This window comes from Geospiza fortis, unplaced genomic scaffold, assembly GCF_000277835.1.
Source record: "Geospiza fortis unplaced genomic scaffold, GeoFor_1.0 scaffold282, whole genome shotgun sequence".
Taxonomy (NCBI): domain Eukaryota; kingdom Metazoa; phylum Chordata; class Aves; order Passeriformes; family Thraupidae; genus Geospiza; species Geospiza fortis.
Genome location: NW_005054424.1, coordinates 1,609,503 through 1,627,998, shown reverse-complemented (window position 1 = coordinate 1,627,998; position 18,496 = coordinate 1,609,503).

Genomic DNA, 18,496 nt, shown 5'->3' with positions numbered 1-18,496 from the left:
CAAAAATGGGCCCCCCTTACATCCCACAAGCACCAGGGGCTGTGCTGATGCCTCCAGACCTTGGGACCGGGATGGGATCCTGGATTGTATGACAGTCTTGTCTTTGCACGGTGGTGGCAAATATCTGCATCTCTGGGACCATTCGGAGGAACACCTCAGCACAAACAGGGAGATTTGCTGCTTGGAAATGTGTCTTGCAACAGGAGGTTTATACCGTGGGTGCACAGCAGAGAGGCAGGGCTTTCTGCTCCCCCATGTGCTGTGCAGAAAGCTTGGTAGTGCAGGTTGAATTTCTGCTGGTGAGAGGAGATAATTCATTATGTAACAGCCTTCATCTCACTTAGGCAAAAACATAATCAGCTGCACTGATGGTTGGATATTTTCTCCAAACATAAAAACCCAAACCAACATGAGTTTTGTTATCTAGAAGACATATACAACATGATTTGTATATGAGCGTAAGAGAGGTTAAATGTATTATTTATATATATTATATATGTACACATTTTGATATATTATAAATATATTACATTATATTATATTATATATATACATTTGAGATATATATATACACATTTATATATTTTATTATATATACATTTAAGATAGGTTAAATTTATTAAGGACTGTATTATTAGCCCATGGTGGACTGTACTTGTCAAAATTGGTTGAATATCCAAATGAAGTTGAAGCTAATCCCTGCACAAGCCCATAAAAACCTGTTCTCAACAAGCCTTCCTAATAAATTCTTTGCACCAGGAAATATGACTTAAATTGTTTTAAAGCAATAATGTTTGGGTAAGTAAAAAAAAAGCCTCCTACTGTGAGATATTTTATGAACAAAATTAAATATAAAACCATATTATTAAATTCTGTCAAAAAGGTATTAATCTTGTTACTCTGGCATTGGTACCTCAGTTCTCCATAATTATGGATTAAGATTTTAAGACAAAAATGAAGTGTGGAAAGTGGTTTTCACAGCTCCTGAAAAAGAAAATAAAGCTTGAATGTAGAAACCTTTATACTTGCAATATGTCATTCTATTAGTAGTAGTAGTAGTATTATTAACCTGTTATGTGCTCCTATTTATGATCAGCATTGTGTAAAGCTCACTGGGAACAAATACAGTGGATAAATGAATTTATGAACTGTGGAATCAATCCCACACTATTTGGTAGTATGGGATGGTCCAACACAGAGAAAAAAGAAAAAATCCCCTGTTTTAGAAAGAGAGGATGTGGCATAGGAAAGTCTGTTTATCCCATAAAAACGTGCAAGGAAAGGATACAGTTTTTGAAGACCACAACACTGATCTCAGAATATGCTCCAGTGCACACAACTACTGCTGTAACATAATGGAGAATAAACTCCATCATTCCACAAACTCGCATTATATGGGAGGCAATGAGAGTTAAAAAATTATAAGAGATGCCCTAGATAGAACCAAAGGTTTCAAGACCTCTGCAGAGGATTTTTTAAAATTTATTTGGGTTTTTTGTGTGTGTGTGTGTGTTTTGGGTTTTTTTGGGGTTTTTTTGTTTTGTTTTGTTTTTTGCCATGGTTAGTTGTCCCTTGTTCTTTTTCAATTTCCCCACTACAACTGGTAAAAGCATTCTGAAGGTTTAGCACTTTTCCTAATTGGATTCTCTCTGAATGAATGCCATAGGTAAATGTGCCTGTTCTACTGCATGCACATCATAATTCTTACACTCCTCCCTGTAAGTCATTGTCCCTGCATCAAAACCCTAGAAATCAGTCAGCAATTTTGGCTATAATCTGATCACTTATTCAGATTAATTGCTGGTAGTGTGGCATGCTTGGCTTTTATTACAGTTTTTTATACTCTGAAGCACATGCATGGGACAATGCCCAATCACATTTTTATGTCTGATATCTACTTTATGTTGGTAATTCACTAAGGCACAAGCAAAATAAACTTAGCAAATAACCTGGACTTTTCAGTTCTTTTCCTTCCAGTATTGTAGAAGACTAAATTAGTTTTAGAGTCTGCCACCTTCAAGTCATGGTTCTGTAATTAATTCAAAATGGCAGCTTTCTGGTGGCGGTTAATTAGTCTAGGTGGAATGATTTTTTAAAATCATTGTCATAGAGAGTATATGACCACAACACACTTTTCTAGACACAGGATTAACAGGGATAGATGCTTTTAACCTCTGTATAGGGCAATAATTACCTTTTCAACCAACCCGGTCCTTTTTGATCACTCCTCATCCTATATGGGAAAACATCCTGCACCACACTTAATATTGAATGTTCTGTTTGTACAACAAGTGAAATACAGAAAATTGTGCTCAATGAGATGGGAACACCAGAATTAAATAAGTTCTGCAGGGATTCAGAAGATTTGAATATATCTTGACATTACTTCACTAATACCTGATGGCTTTGAAGCCTTTGGAAACTTTTACTCGATAACACAGGGATGCAGAAATCTGTATAAATATGCAAATGTCTGAATTTTCATTACATTTTTTCCCCAAAACCAAGCTTCAGCTACCATTCCTTTCCAAAACTGTACCACATAAGCACATAAATGTTGGGAGAATGGACAGTGAAATTTGAGTAAAATAAATTATTTTCATTAAAAACCTTTTGGTACCTCATACAAGAGCAGTCTGGAACAGAGAATGTTCTTCAGAAACCATAAAAACTGGGGACATAAATGCTCAACACAAAAATTCAATTTTTCCATTCCACCTGTTCCATTCTCAGAAGTATCTTGGAAAGTTTAGGGTATGATCCTCACCACAATAAAAAGAGCTGCCAGTTTAAGGCCTTGGGTCAACTGCAGCCTTCAAGGGTGACTTGTTTTAATGTAAAATTTATTATTTCTTCCTGTTGTCCACTCCAAATCTGAGGCACCACTCTGCCATCCTCATCATTTTGATTTAAAAAATTAACCATTTGTACTCAATGGGGTGGATTTCAGACAGGACAAGTGAAAAGGAATAAATGGAATGTTGAAGAATCTGTGAAATTCTTTGACCATTGATGTCTCCAAAGGAGAAGCATTGGCTCTTTCATAAAAAGAGTATCTCTCTGGATGTATACAGAGGACGGTGGGTAATGATTTAAAATTTATCTACTTTGCCTCAGCTTAGAGACACAACTTCATATTGTTCAGATCAAGACACAGTTAAACACTTATTTTTATTTCTTGAAAATGCAGTCAAAGATAGTTTGGCTTTATTTACATTTGTTTAAGTTTTCTTTCTTGGAGAAAAAAATTGCACAGAAAAAAATTGCATGGAAAAAAATTGAAAGAAATAGTTTTTTCTTGTGATCTTTACATCACCTCACATTTTGGTAGCCATTCAGAGTGCCTAGACATCTGACAGTGACTCAATAGGAAACAGAGCGGTGACTCTGCACATTTTTTAAGTAACATCTCTTATTGAAATTATTTCAGTGGAAACAGCTGAATATGACAGCATCTTAAAAAAAAAAATCAATTAAATGGCTCCAAAAGTCAGCAGGTCCTGAAAGCCAACCAGATTCCTGAAGAAAAGGACCCTCTGAAGTGTCATGTACGATTCTTTCATGTCTTGAAGACCAAAAAGGAGAATATAGCTGGGATGTGTTCAAAACAGTCACCTGGCTATAATTTCACCAGGTTTGGGCCTTCTAAAATAACTGTGAGTACCAAACACCTGACTGTGGGGAAGATAGAAGAGGGAAAAATAACTTCAAATATTCAAATCTTTCTGTTGGAACATTTTTTTGAAATCTCATTCTTGAGCCATTGGGGATCAATTTAGTATAAAGCATGTTTGCTTCACTGCCACCTTCTCTAAAAATTTTCCATGAAGATGGAAACTGAGTGTCTGTGGCAACTTGCAATTACCTTGCTGCTCCATTAATGCATTTCCTTACACAGAGAAGGAACCAGAGAGAAGGGAGCTGTGCAGCAGGCTGTAGACATTTTTGTTTTTAAAAGTCCAAATTCTCAAAAATGGCTGTTTGGAAATTTATATCAGGAAGAATATTGCGGCTAGAATTTAGGAAAATAAGTATTGTCTAAATAGACTTCTTGTGCATATTTATTTTTGCATGAGTTCCTTTTTAATTTTGCATTGAAAATTTGAGAAAAAGTTAATCTTCTGTACTGAAAAACAACTCAAAAATTGTTTAGGGTGAAGCTATTTTCTGAATTCCCTAGGAGTTTGAGAAGTGTTTGGATTTGTATCTACAACCAGTGCTCACCAGTTTACATTCGCAGTGTCAAAAGACTTTGAATTTTCCTTCTCCACACATCATCCTTGCTTTCATCATGATAACCTCATCTCCCCATCTTTGTCTCTCCATTTCCACAACTGCATATTGCTGGTTTTGCTGTTTCAGTCACTCCAGGTCATTTTGTGTTTTCTTGTTCTTGGATTTTGCATTGTTAGGAGTTCTCCCACCTTTCTGGGCTTTCGTTTTCCAGACCATTGAGACAGAAAATAACAAGAGTCACTGGCCGTGCTCTCCTGCATGGTCTGTGACTCCAGGCTGGGGTGTCTGGGTGCTCATCAGGGCAGTCACAGCCTCTGTCTGTCCCCAGGAAGGACTACATGGACACAAGCACATGGCTGATCCCAGGAACACTTCAAGCACTGAAACTTGCTGATCCGTACTGACAACACCATTAAATCACAGAAAACTTAATGCTGGGAGGAGCCCCTGTAGCCACCTTGCCCAGCCTTTGCTCAGCTTACAGGTGTGGTTCTGTCCTAAGCTAATGCACATTTTCCAGTTTCTGGGCAGGACTGGTGGACCAGAAACTGGTTCCAGTAAGGGTTTTGCATGTGGTCACCCTGCTCAGCAGGCTAAGGGAAATTAGCTGTGAATATGGGCTCCTCCATGCCAGAGGAGCTCCACGTTAAAGGTTTGTGTCAGGCCCACTTCACTGATTAGTATGAAAGTAACCTCTGTTAACTCTGATGACACCCTGTATTTGCTGCCTATGAAAATAAGTTGTTTAATGTCAGTACTGGCTTTGCAGTACTACACCACCAGGGACCTGATCCACGTTGCTTAAGGAAGGAATCTCTCTGAGACACTGGGATGATCCCTCAGTCAAAATAAAACACCCTTATATGGGTTTAGACTGTGCAATACATTGCCTTCCTCACAGGAGAGCAGAAATCAGACTGATTCCACCTCAGGACCACATCAGTGCCTTTGCTTCTGTTAAACCAATCTCCAGATTTGGGGTGGGGAGGGGATTTCTCTGTTCCCAAGGCAGTGCTGACAAGGACTGTCAGGGGTTTGGGTGGTGTCCTCCCCAGCGCAGGCTGTGGTCATCCAAATCACCAGGCTGATTTAAGCCCTGAGCCACATTTCTCTGATCCATCTTAACAGCATCAACCTCTGTGGCATGGCTAATCTTTTAACTGGCTTTAGGTGGTTAACAAGTGATTGTATCTGTGCATGCAAAGCCAAGAGGCAAACCACGTTGTGGCCTGGATTCAGCACACAGGTTGCTCTGTGTATTCCTCTTTTTCTGCTCCCCAGGCACCCCAACTCTCTGTTGTTACCAGCAGAAATTAAATTATAAACTCTTAAGGGCAGCTGCTGCATCTTTCCTTATTCTTAGAAATTCTGTACTTATATGTAACCCTCCATATGATATTTTTAATAGCAGAGCCTAACTTTGCCTATTGAAATTTTCTTGTAATTTGTTTGTTGTTGTTTTTCCAGGGGAAATATTTCCTTTTCAGTAGTGGCAATGCTTCCATTAATACATTTTTCCTTAAGAATGTTCCTTGGGGAGGAAGTGGAATTGCTCACGAAAAATATTTTCAACTGGAAAAGCCTGAACAGCTGCAATTGATAAAAAAATTTAGACACAAGTGAGAACAGGAATGAAGAGTGACATTTCAGTAGAAACCTGAAACTCCTTGCTCTTCTGCATCAAAATCCAAAATCTGAACTATTTTGAACTTTGGGAAAAGAAATTCAGCAATTCATTTCATGCAGCAAACTGAAACATTTCTCCCAGCAGTGATGCTATGAGCAAGTGCCACAATGAGAAGCAAGTGTATTGGCATTTTTTTCTGTAGTGTTTGTCGTGATAATTTCTAGAAACAGGTCTAGGTATCAAAACATGCCTGGATAATGCCAGGTTAATTACAGTACTGCTCTGTGTTGTACCATGTAGGAATGCCCAGCTGGCTTTCAAGAAGCCTGTAAAAGATTAAAAACACATAAGGCAGCGCGGTGCACTGGCACAGCCTGACTGCTTTGAATAGAGAGAATCATTTAGGTTGAATTGGGGTGTCACTGCGTGAAATTGCATAATATGGTGCACAAACAAACCCTTGGAGTTTTGGTGGCCTAGTTAGGGTGATACAGTGATACCAGCAGAGTTATGCAACCAAACTGGGAATGCAGAAAGTTCCTGCAGTGCCATTTCTCCTGGAACAGGCAGATGCTCCTTCTCATGTATAACCTGTCCTCCAGGAGGCACGTTAAGAAAAATCTGCCATCAGTGCAGCCTCATGCAGGATGGGAGCTGAAGTGCTGCTCCCTGGTTTGGGGAGCTTTCCATCTCAAACATGAATGGTGAGGCAGATCTGAACCTGCTGGCTTCAAACTGAATATCCTTGGGGTTCATGTCCTTTCCATCAGCACGAGCACCTGTACCCCTCTGCTAGGCAATTTCCTCTTCTGAAATTTTATTTTTCTTGTAAAGTGACAGCTCTTTTTCACTTGTACCTTTTGCCCTCACAATATTCACAGTATTCCTTTCCATAAAGCATTCAACACATTGAGCATAATTAATTTATCCCATCTACTCTAAATAAAATTGGCTGCATTGTCAATGTATTTTTCCTTTGTTCCTGGAGTGAAGCAATTATTATGAGATTGAGGATGGTTATTTATTTCTAAAAGGACTGTCCTTGAAATTACTTTAGGAATCCATTTCTGTGATTTGAATTTATCTTAAATATCCTGAAAACTGTCAACTGAAGTAATCAAATCTGCCACTTACAGTGGTTTTTTCCATTCTGTTAAAAAATAAGGAATTGCTGTTTGTCTTTTATAGTCCTGTCTATTTTCAGATTGTCATTTGCTGGTGACTGTTTTATTTATTTAAAATCTATCAATTATTTTCCCTGTCTGCATTAGTTCTCTTATTTTTTGACATTTTAGACATCTGGTTATATGTGTGGTAACATTTGTAGTTAAGATTTTATAACATAATTTTGTTCCACAGGCTTTACTGAGCTTTGAAATCAACTGCAGTGAATCAGGAATCCAGTGAGCACTGAGTGGTATTTTCCACAGTGGGTGACTCCAGGTCCAATAGGTTCTTTGGGTCATAAACACAGCTTAATCCTGCAAATGTTTGTAAACATTTGTTTATAAAGAATAAACACTACTGGGACTGGGAGAAATCCTTATCCCATTAAAGTGAATGGGAATTCAGAGAGAAATGTTCATTAATCCTTTGAGGGGGCTTTAAAACACCCAAGGCTAATCTGTATGTGTATCTCCCTTTGGTAGATTAGCTTTGCTTTTTCAGAAGTCTCTAATTTGACAGTGTTTTATAAAATAGTTTCACTGTATTAAGTCACAGCATTTATAGCATTTATAGAAGGCAAAAAGTATTTATGCAGAAATACTGTACAGCTGTAGAGAATGCCTTAAATTTTATAAACTATTTATCTTCTTCACAATCTACACAAGGAGATACTGAGTTTTGGAGCTGTGAACAATGGAAGACAATATTGAATGCTCAGATTATATTAAAAATACCTGTAATAAATAAAATATTTAAAAACCAACAAATAAACAAATGAAAAACCCCATCCTATGAGACAGCCCAGGGATTCAAATCTCTTCCAGATAAAACTCAGAATTGTATTAGCTTGGTTTTAAAATTTCCTCAGTTTTTGTTACTTACTTGGACTTTTGCCACTGTGCTTGGACTTTCCCTCATAACCAGTATCCTGGACTTCCATCAGCCAGCTGGAAAAAATGCCAATCCAGACACTGCTAGGAAGAGAAGGCCATGAATGATTTTTGGGATCTGGTTCAAATCTCACAAACATCTCCAGTGGAGTCCAAAAGAGCGATAATTCAAGATTGACTTGAACAGCCTTTTCTTACTCTTGGTCTAACATCTTGCTCTAATTACAAGGCATTTAATTACCTCCTTAGATTCTGCCTCAGGTATTTAACATGTTACATATCTACAAGGGACCATCTCATAAGGTGTCACACAGTGAGAGGGTTTCAGCTATTTATTTTTTGGCTTTTTTCTGCTGATATTTTCCATCTATCAAATTGAAGTCTGTTGTTTGATTTGACTTGCCTCTGAGTCCAACTGAGTCAAACAGAACATGATATTGAAAGGTTGTTTTATGCCCAAATGAAGGTCTCTTATCCCTAAAACTGACAAAGGAAAATTAATTGTTCCTTGGGTGGATGAAGTTGCTGTGCCTGTAGTTCCCATGGACACAGCTGGGCTTAGGCAGCCTGACACACACCTCAGCACTCCATTTCCCAAATAAAAGCCTGGCCACACCACTCTATTGATCCTTTTGGTCCACAGGCTATGGAAAATGGACATAGAGGATGCAGGGGGATGTGCCAGGGTATTACTCCAACAGTGGCACCCTGAACATGTGTCCAGGATCAAAGCCAGCAGGGACAGTTCTGGAAATTCAAAGCTACTGCTTACCTTTCTATCAGGACCCTTGCACCCCTCTAGGCACAATTACTTGATAAGATTCTGTTCTCTTACCTGATTCATTTTCTAGATCTTTAGGATAATGGATTAACAGCTGACAAACTGCTGCAGCAATAGCTCTGTCCTTCTGAGGGATTTATGTAAATGCCTCCAAATCTGGTATGAGCAGCTGAAAAACAAACCTTCTGCTTATGTGCTGTGAAACAGCAGAAGTTTTAAGTTTAAGCTTTCAAGACATCCAAGTGTCTGGGTTTAGAAAACCTTGCTGAGAAAATGTAGAGGCATAGTATGGATTTTTATCCATACACAGGCATTAACATGTACACTCAATTCCACAGCTTTATTCTTGATGGAGTCTCTGCTCACCTGGGATATGTTGCTGCCTGCACTTATTTTGTAAGTTATACTTAAAACTAAGCATAAGAGACAAACCATGAGAGATAGGAAAAAGCAAGGGTGGATTTCTATGTCCATTCAACCAATCAGCTTTTTAAGAAAATATCTTTAATACATGACAAACATACAGTTTGTTAGTTTTCCCCACAGATTACTCAGAGCACATGGGCTTTAATCTGATTTGACAGCCTTGTGATATTTTCTGCCATTCTTGTTCTTAGCAAAGTGCTCTAAAAATGCATCCATAATTTATTTATGGGACCTTCTTTAACCCTTGAGTAACAAGAATGTACACCATACCTTTCATCCTTGAACTGTCAGTGCTGATTGTGGAAAGTGCCATCAGACACCTCTGAGGTGAAGCAGCTGAACAATACTCCTTCTTTCTAAAATAATAAATAGTGAAGATGGCATTGTTTTCTCATCAGAATGTTGAAGAAGAAATATCAGAACCTTCTTTCACTTTACCTTTCCACAAAAAAATTCACTAGCATCATGAAGACACACAGCTATTAATAATTTTGTGAGATACTTTAATTTCTAGCAAAGGAAAATCCCAGGACAATCTATTTTTATCTGTACCAAGAGCTATTTTTTCCCACTAAAAACATACTGAACTCCTTTTAACATGAATATACCATTACAAATTCAATTCAGAAAGCTCTTCATAATGGGCACACTTCATATCTCTTGCAGAGCTCTTAACTTCTCTGGTACTTTATTTGCCTCCCACTATATTTAGATTTGTTGTAATTATTTAATATCAAGTCTTCCATTTCTGTGGTGCCAGAAGTGACTGTTTGCTGTAAGTAGCTTTATTACTGAACCAGATGAATATAAGAAGTAGTCCCAACTTTGATGCATTTATTCTGTATTTGGCCTCTCCATCTTTTATATAATGATAGGGTATTTTCCCTTCCCTTTGGGCTGAGAAACATTTACAGATGAACACCACATCCTACATTCCTGTTTGTGCTACATTCCTACCCCAGTGCTGGGTGGAGTTTTAATGCAAACTTAGATTTCATAGACCCACAGAGCTGTTCAGGTTTGAAGAGATCTCTGTAAATCTAATCCAATCTCCTCCTTCAAGTTCAGTTAGGTCAGGTTGCTCAGGGCTATGTCCAGTCAAGATGTGAATACATCCAAAGGTGCAGACCCCACAAGTCCCCTGAACCCTCTTCTAGAGTTTGAATTGAATGCTCACTGCCTTTATTCTGGGTATTTTCTGTCACTATAAGACACAAAACAACATGACACAGATGTGTTCTTAAGGTAAGAACACAGATGATGTTCTTAAGGTAAAAAGGGGTAGTTCATTTTCTGATTCCAACATTTATAGATTTCCAAAGTGACAGTGGATTGGAGGGTGAAAGTGCCACCTCTCCAATGACACTGGACAAACCAACAGTCCATCAAATTTCTCTTCCTCCATAAAAGACTGAAAAACAATAAGTTATTTACAGAAAGTGTGTGAGAAAGTTCGTTACAAGAATGAAACATCAGAAGGCTTCGAAAATCTTAAAAAAGCAGGGTGACAATTTTCTACCTAATCTAGTCAGAATTTCCCCTATTGCAGTCTGTGTTCATTGCCTTCTGCCCCCTTGTTGTGCAGTCCCAGGAGGAATCTCACTCTGTTCTTTTTTGGATTCTGGGAAATGTGTCCTTCTGGCCACATGCAAGTGTTTGGAGTTATTCACATCTCTGGATGTTCTCATGCGTGGTTGATAATCACTGATCAACCCTGCAAGTGAGGAGAGGGTTGTGTCACCTTGGCTCTGGTCTGGTTTTGCAGTGTCTTTCACAGAAGTGATGTTAGCCTGCAGGCATTTCCATCCTGTGCCAAGTGATGATGGCTCCCACGAGGCAGCAAAGAGCCCAAAGTCAAGCCTGCTCAAAGCTTCCTGTATGCTGCGCAAGCACAGGTGCTCTGCAGGTTTTGGGAAATCTCCTCCCCTGCTCCTCCATGGGAGACATTCTCAGAGGTCAGCTCAAACTATTGATCAAGGGTTGTGCAGACTATACAGTTTTAGATCTAAATAAGGTAGCAAAGAGTTTGGTCAGAAGAAATATATCCACTAACTTTCATTTAAGCAACACGCTTGCCTTCTTTTTTCCACAGTTGGCACATTTTAAACTCATGGCAAGCAGACAACAGAACATCCAACTCAGTAATGATGAAAACCAGTGCTGTATCCATTGCAAAATATGCCCTGCAAATTACAATATAATTTTTAAGCCACTGTTACTCTTCCTAGGCTTATTTGACTAATGCATAACTGTTATCTAGTAGTATTGACTAGTTTTCTAGATTACCTGGAGCCAAAATGGTTCCTTTGGTATTAAGTAATTATCTTGATTTTGCAATAAATCTTGAGCAACCCTATCCTTAAGCAGTAGAAGAAATTATTATCTTGGTACTTTATCAGATACAGAAATACCCGGGTGAGTAAAACTTAAGAACTTTCATTATTTCCCTTAGCACACTGTTCACATCCATGAAACTCTCAGTTCATTCCTTATATGAGGATTTTGTAAAATCAAAATTTAAATTTTTATACTTGGGTGTCCCCACCTCCATCTCCATCTCCCTGTTTCCTGACTATGAAGCAGGCTTAGAATTTCCCTCTCTATCCCTACTGGAGGCAGTATCTTTGGGAGACCCCCATGTGAGGGGTGGGTGTGGGTATTTGCACAGACTGATGATTCTCAGGGCCAGGCTGGCCAGACATGAGTCAGCTCCTTTCCAGAAGCTCTGTAGACAGGGGAGAAAAATAAATTATTCACCAATCCCAACTGGCACCACAGTGCAAGTCTGAAGGTGGCACTTGGGCATGTCCACGTCTGGTGGACACCTCAGAATCAGAGCTCCTGCCAAGATGCTTGCTCCAGCCTCTGTAGTTAAGCCAGTCTCAGGTCTGTAGCAGCAGCCACAGCTGTTTTGGAGATTTGAAAGGAGGAGCCAGGAATTCCCCATCACAGCCTGGATGCCAACTCCTACATAGCCCTGGGCAAGTCATTTAACTCCTCTGACTCAATTTCCCCATCTGCTAAATGGGGATAATAGCAGAGGAGTATTGTAAGGATTAATTAATTAGCTAATGTTTGTAAAGCGCTTTGAAGATCAAAAGCACAAAGTACTATGGTTGTTATCAAGGGTGTTGAATTAACTTTCCTCATTTTGGCACACAAACCCCAGCACTTGGTCTGTTGCCTCAGGGCATGTGCTGGCATTAAGAACATGATGATGATGATCATCTAATCATGAGCAGAGCTATCAGAGCACTCTTGGAGATGCTGGTAGTCACCAAACCCAGGCAGCCCAGACAGATGTGCCCTGCCACCATGCAGCAGCTGGACAGCGATCTCTCCAGGTCCTCAGTGGCTCAGGACAAGCATCAGCAAGGACTTCTCACTGCTCCTTCTGGGCACAGAAACATGTCCATGAGGAGTGAGGACTTTTCTCACAGCTCATCAGGTTTCCTGGGCTCTCCAGTCTTTCCACACCTCTCTGGTTCTTCTTTAAGTGTATTCCTAAGTGTCAGATTTGGGCGTCAAACTCTTGTTCAGCTCCGCTTCCTTTGAGCTGGGCGGCATTCACAGAAGGGGAGCGCAGCCTACTTTCCTGGAATTAGGGTGAGATATCTGTGATTTTAACATGATATCATTGGTGTTACATGTGCACACACACATTCTCCACCTGTCAAAACAGCAAGTGCATCCCCAGGTACATGCACCATCGTGGCACAAGGCTCAGACTGAGGCTCATGCAGCCTCTGCCGTTGCCAGACCTCTGCACTCCTGGTGCTGGGGATAAGGCACCTGAGATGAGTGTGTTAAACCATCCTGATGCCTTAGGATTTAGCTTTTATATTTTTCAGATCCTGTACTGCTTTAGTGTATAACTCCAAAACTCCATAGCCTGTAAGCTACTGTTGTACCATTTTATTCAAACAAAAAATTCTTCTCTGGGCCTCAAACTCAAGGACACCTTACTGTTTCAGGGCCTGAGAGATGTAAATAACAGTGAATTGTGGGGGGAAACTTGGAGTAAATGACTTCACTACCTGAAACTGTAATTGAAGGATTAACCCCTGATATGCAAATGAACCAAACTTATAACTGTATTAAAAACTCGTGACCATTGTCTATCTTGAGTGCAGCCCCTTGGAGGTTTTTGGCTGCCCAAGGTGTTCAAGGCCTTCAATAAATACCCACTTTTATTCTCTTAATTTGGTCTAGCCTGTTTTAGGTAGCTACTCCAAGGCATCAATTCCCAAGGAGAGTGCACTGTCTGAGCTGCTGAACTGCAAGAGCTGTTCCTCCAGAAGAGGAAAAGAAGCTGTTTCCTAGTCTTTGAGGAGCTTGGTCCTCTGCTGTAATCTTTGCAGAGCCCCCAAACTAGACTGAGAGATTGTGATAATTACACAAAGTAAGCAGAAGGCAAATGTTGGTTGATAATGGAGAATTATTGTCAAAATGCCATTTTAACTTGATCATCAACAGAATGAAGTAAGAGATTATTAACAGCTCAGGACTGCAAAATCCACAAATCATCCATTTACTAGAAAACAACACCATTGAAATGACTGTGGTGACATTTTAATACCAGCTTTTATTACTGCAGAAGAAATCATTCACAGCAAAACCTAATGGCCTCCCCAGTCAATATAAAGACAGCAATTATAAAGTAGAATACATACGATTTTTCTTAGATGCTGCTAGGCAAAAGAATGCACAATTACTGATAACTTCTGTGAAAATAGAAGTGAAAAACCTCTACATGTGCCCTTGCCTGCATTTGCTTTCTAATGAACTATGTTTTGCACCTTTTCCATAAACTTTACTGAGGGGATATTTTAAAAATAAGGTCGTTGAAAGAAACTGCTGTGCTGGTTCTCAGTATATTTGAAGAACAAGGGAGTTTAGGAGGAGATAAAGGTGCTGAGTTCATCAAAGCTTTAATTCAGCTCATGATGTTCTTTGTACTAACCAGGCCCACTCAGTCTGGCACAAAATTACGTGGGTTTAAAGTTTCCTAAACACACTTGGATTGCTGGGATCAGTCCTAAAATACTGTAAAACACCTGAATTGATATCTTTGCACCTTTTAATGTTTATAAAGAGTGCATTATAAAAATAAAAGATTGGAAGACAGTTATTAGATTGAATTACAACCTGATTATATGCTGATAGAGAACTGCAATAAATGTCTTACCTTCCATTTTGGGTGTTTTTAACTCATGAAAAAGGATAAAATTTTGCTCAATCTGCCTACCAAACACAGGCTGAAATAACAATATTAATTTCTGCATTTGAAAAATGCTGTGAAACATCTCTGTTTAGAGAGGGAGTATTTTCTGTGTACAGCTTTGGTACTTAATTCCAGGAAGGTCCTCCATACAAATGCAGAGCACTTGGATGAAAGTTACCTCAGCTCAGCAGCTTGGTAGGTCCTTCTCCAGGGTCATAAGGGTGGTTCTGTACTTTGTTCTCTAAATAAGTGGTCCTGAAGCAAAACACATAGCTCCTGAGAAAGCCCATATGCATTTCTTGGAAGAAACGTGAGATTTTTGGGTATGTAATATTTGGGAATTGTAGCAGGAAATACTGCTCCACAGGATCTGGCATAAAAGAGTGATGGAGAGCTGTGAGTGATCACAGCATCCCCATCAAACCCTGCACTTGTAGCTCCTGGTGTTTTTATAGAGTCCTGGGGAAAAGGATCCAGCTCCTTACATTGAATCCATGCAATAATTCATTACCACAGAAACATGCAGCCACAACATCACAGAATCATGGAAAATTTGGGGTGGAAGGGACCTTGAAGACAGCTCTAAAGCCACATGTTCATTGGATAACTGCGATTTCAGGCTGTGCAGGGGTTTGTGTGAGCCATCTGCACAAGGGTAACATTCATCCCCTAACAAATAACAAAATATGTACTTGGGCAGCTGGCAAGATTTGGGGGTTTTGGCCTTCCTCCTGCAGAGTTAATATAATTAATTTTCTCTTGTAGTTCCCTAAGTAAGCCCACTGCAGGCTGTGGGTAAAGACACCTGTCAAAACACCCATACGCGGCTCAGAGAAAGGTACAGACAGCCCAGAGAGTTCAGGGTGACACAGAGTCATCAAAAAGGCAAGGTAAAGTCTTCTGTCAAAATAGAACTGAACTGTGGGAGGATGTATTTTGTCTGAATAGGGAATATGGGCAGGGATTATGGGCAAGTAGCTGATGTGCACCTGGAAGAGGGATGGGTGTGTTGTATTGATATTAATTATTTGTTCTCACTGTGCTTGGACCAGAAAGTTGTTTCTGCTCAGCAGCCCCTGGTGCTGAGTTCTGTCTAAACACAGGAGTAGGCAGTCCCTGTCCCAGAGATTATACTATCTAATTATAGTCAATATTTCTGCTGTCCCTGAGGGTTCACAATTTCAGAGTTCAGACCCCTAAAACCTCGAGGTTGACACAAAAATAATGAAACTGGAAAAAAAAATCATGATAATAACTGAGTTTATTTTTATTTGCCTTCTGGTATCTAAGCCTTTGCAATTCACTTGAGTCATGTTTTCTCCACAGCCCTAATGAACAAAAATGTAGGTCTTTGCCTACATGGGATTTTTTTTTTTTTGGTCATAATCTAACATGTAAATTTAAAAAGATATTGTTAGATCAGCGTAAATCTTTCTTCCAGCTGGTCACTCACACTGGGACCTGGCTTAGGCAAAGTTATAATTTAATTCACCTCCAAAAAGTAGCCCAAACACCATTTTGTAATGGAGTCCCTGTCCCAGGACAGTTGTACCAGTACAATTCTATATATACCTGCAGCCACGAAATGCTGCTGGGAGCATCTTTTGGCAAAACAAGGTACTACTTAACCACCCCCAAAACCTCACATGTCATGAAATACACATGGGTCCAAGAGCCAAGGCTAAATATTGAACCAAAAGGTTTGATGCAATTCTCAGGAGAGAAAGAGATCTCAGATGTTGGCAGTGCTGTGCTGAAGGCAGAAAATGAGTAGGAAGGAGGACAGTGTGAGCTGCGATTAAATCCAGCTAGGACAGAAGCCAAACTGTTCTGGGTCACTCACACTTAGCCTATTTATAACTTGAGTACAATACAGATCATGGATAATATTAAAATAAATAGCATGTGCCTTAATGGCCTCCTCTTCTTGTCCTGTCATGTGAAGAATTCTCTAATTCTCTGCCTACTGACAGCCTGGTGTTTAATTGCTTTTACACCCTTCTATGCACCCTGCCCTTAATGGCAGCTCTGTTGAGTGTAGTGATATACAAATTTAAATTTTTACACTTTATGCCCAACTCTGTGTCAGTATATCTAATTCTGGCAATGGATAGAAATTAAAGTATCCTCAACTGGCAAAACAAAATATTGATATGGGCTAACAAAGGTATGATAGGCATTTATTTCTTGTTAAACTCTAAATCAGAAGAATTTTTAATCCATCAGGTTTACACTTTACATTTGGCTTTAAGACCGTGAAAGTTCTTCCCTTTCATGATACCCCATTCTTCAGTTCCAACTGTGTATAAAAGCTGGTTGTTTTTCTATTTAGTCCTGTGCCAGTATAACCCAATTCTCTGCAGTGTGATGAACCCAGAGGCAGACCCTGCAAATGCAAGGTTAGGTATTTCAGAGACAGAGTCTAAGGTCCTGAGCATGGACCAAGAGATCACCAAAGATTTGCTGTTTTAACCCAACACAAAGAACCTACCTTTCTTTGTCACCTTGTGCTGTTTGGGACAGGTATGGGGTTTTTCTGAATCCGTTATGTTCTTCTGTCCTCAGTGCGGCTGCAGTGTTTTCAGGGATTTAGCCTCCAGTAACAGTGATTCTAACTCTGGGAAGGTAACATACCCCATAAGACTGACTGGAAAAGAGTAAAGCTTTGCAGCAAACCCCAAGATAATTTTCTAATAAGCCAGATATTGTTAGATAGATGGGTAAAAACGAGATATGTATATATTGAGATATGTATATATTGAGATATGTATATATTGAGATATGCATATTTTCTTTCAGGTTTCTTGTCTAAACCTCACTCAAATCTCCAGGAATTGCCTGAATCAGGCCAGAAATACTGCAAACAATTCTCTAATATTTCTTTTTATGACAAATACAGCAAGCGGAAGCTTGAGACATTTGAATATTGCATTCAGGCATGGTTCTTAAGGTAACAGGCTATCAGAAGAAGATGAAATGAAGGCTAAAATCCTCAGGTGTGCTCACCTTGTAATCAAAGTCTATTCTACATGTTGCTGCACATGAGAATTTCTTCCTTCACTCACCTGCCTGTATTATTTTGTCTTCCCGCTTTTATGTAGGTTTTTTGTTGGTTTCTTCAATTTATTTATTTATTCATTTATTTAGACTTGTTTTTCTGATGGGTAAATTAGCTTCTTATAAATATTGCAAATTCAAGTGATGTTTACCTGAGAAGAATATTTGGAAAAATGTGTGAAGAATTGATGCTCATGTCAAGAAGTCTGATAAAAATGTGAAAGTTTGGTGCCTATTTCTTAGCTGTCACCCAGAGATGACAGGTGAGCACCTGGATCCCAGCCAGCCCTTGTGAGTGACCTAGCACTCTCTATCAATGCCTTCCCTGCAATACTACTCCCACATAGTGAGGATTTATTAATACTTTATTAACACTTGTACCAATATGCCTTCTGCATACTTTACTGTTGGGAATGGACCAGGGCTGCACTTGGAAGCACTGTCACTCTTTAATATAAACATGATAAGAAAGGTAAAAAACACTAGCTTACCACTCGTATTCTGAATTTTTTTCCTTTATTTTCTGGGACTCAAGTTGCAGGGTGGCTTAATTTTAATCATAATTTGGCTGGGCATATGAAGACATGAAAAACAACAACATTCATTGTCTAATCATAAAAATTTTGCTTTAATTTAATGTTCTGCTTTCACAAGACCTCAACTACTATGATAGAATTTCACTTTAATTAAAGTTGTCAATGTTGCTACCTCTGGAAAAAAAAAAGTGGCAAAACACAGGTAAACTAATAGAAATATTCAGTGAAGTTTGATTTTTTCAGTGTTTCAGTAGGAAATGAAACGGTTTGAAAAAAATAAAAAGAATATTGAAAATGGACCCTGTCAAAAGTCAACAACCTGCACTGCAGGAGAAGTTATACCTGGTGCTTCTCATGGGCTCCCCACATGAGAAGTCCAAGAACCCAATAAATGGATATCTACAACAAGAAATTTTCAATGACATTAGCCAGAACTCAAGGCTTCCTCTGGCAGCCTTGGGGCAAGACTAAAGATGTGTTTACAAGAAACAATAACAATTCTGTCCTGCTTGGTTATGAACCTCAAAATTAGAAACCAATATTCCATGTTAC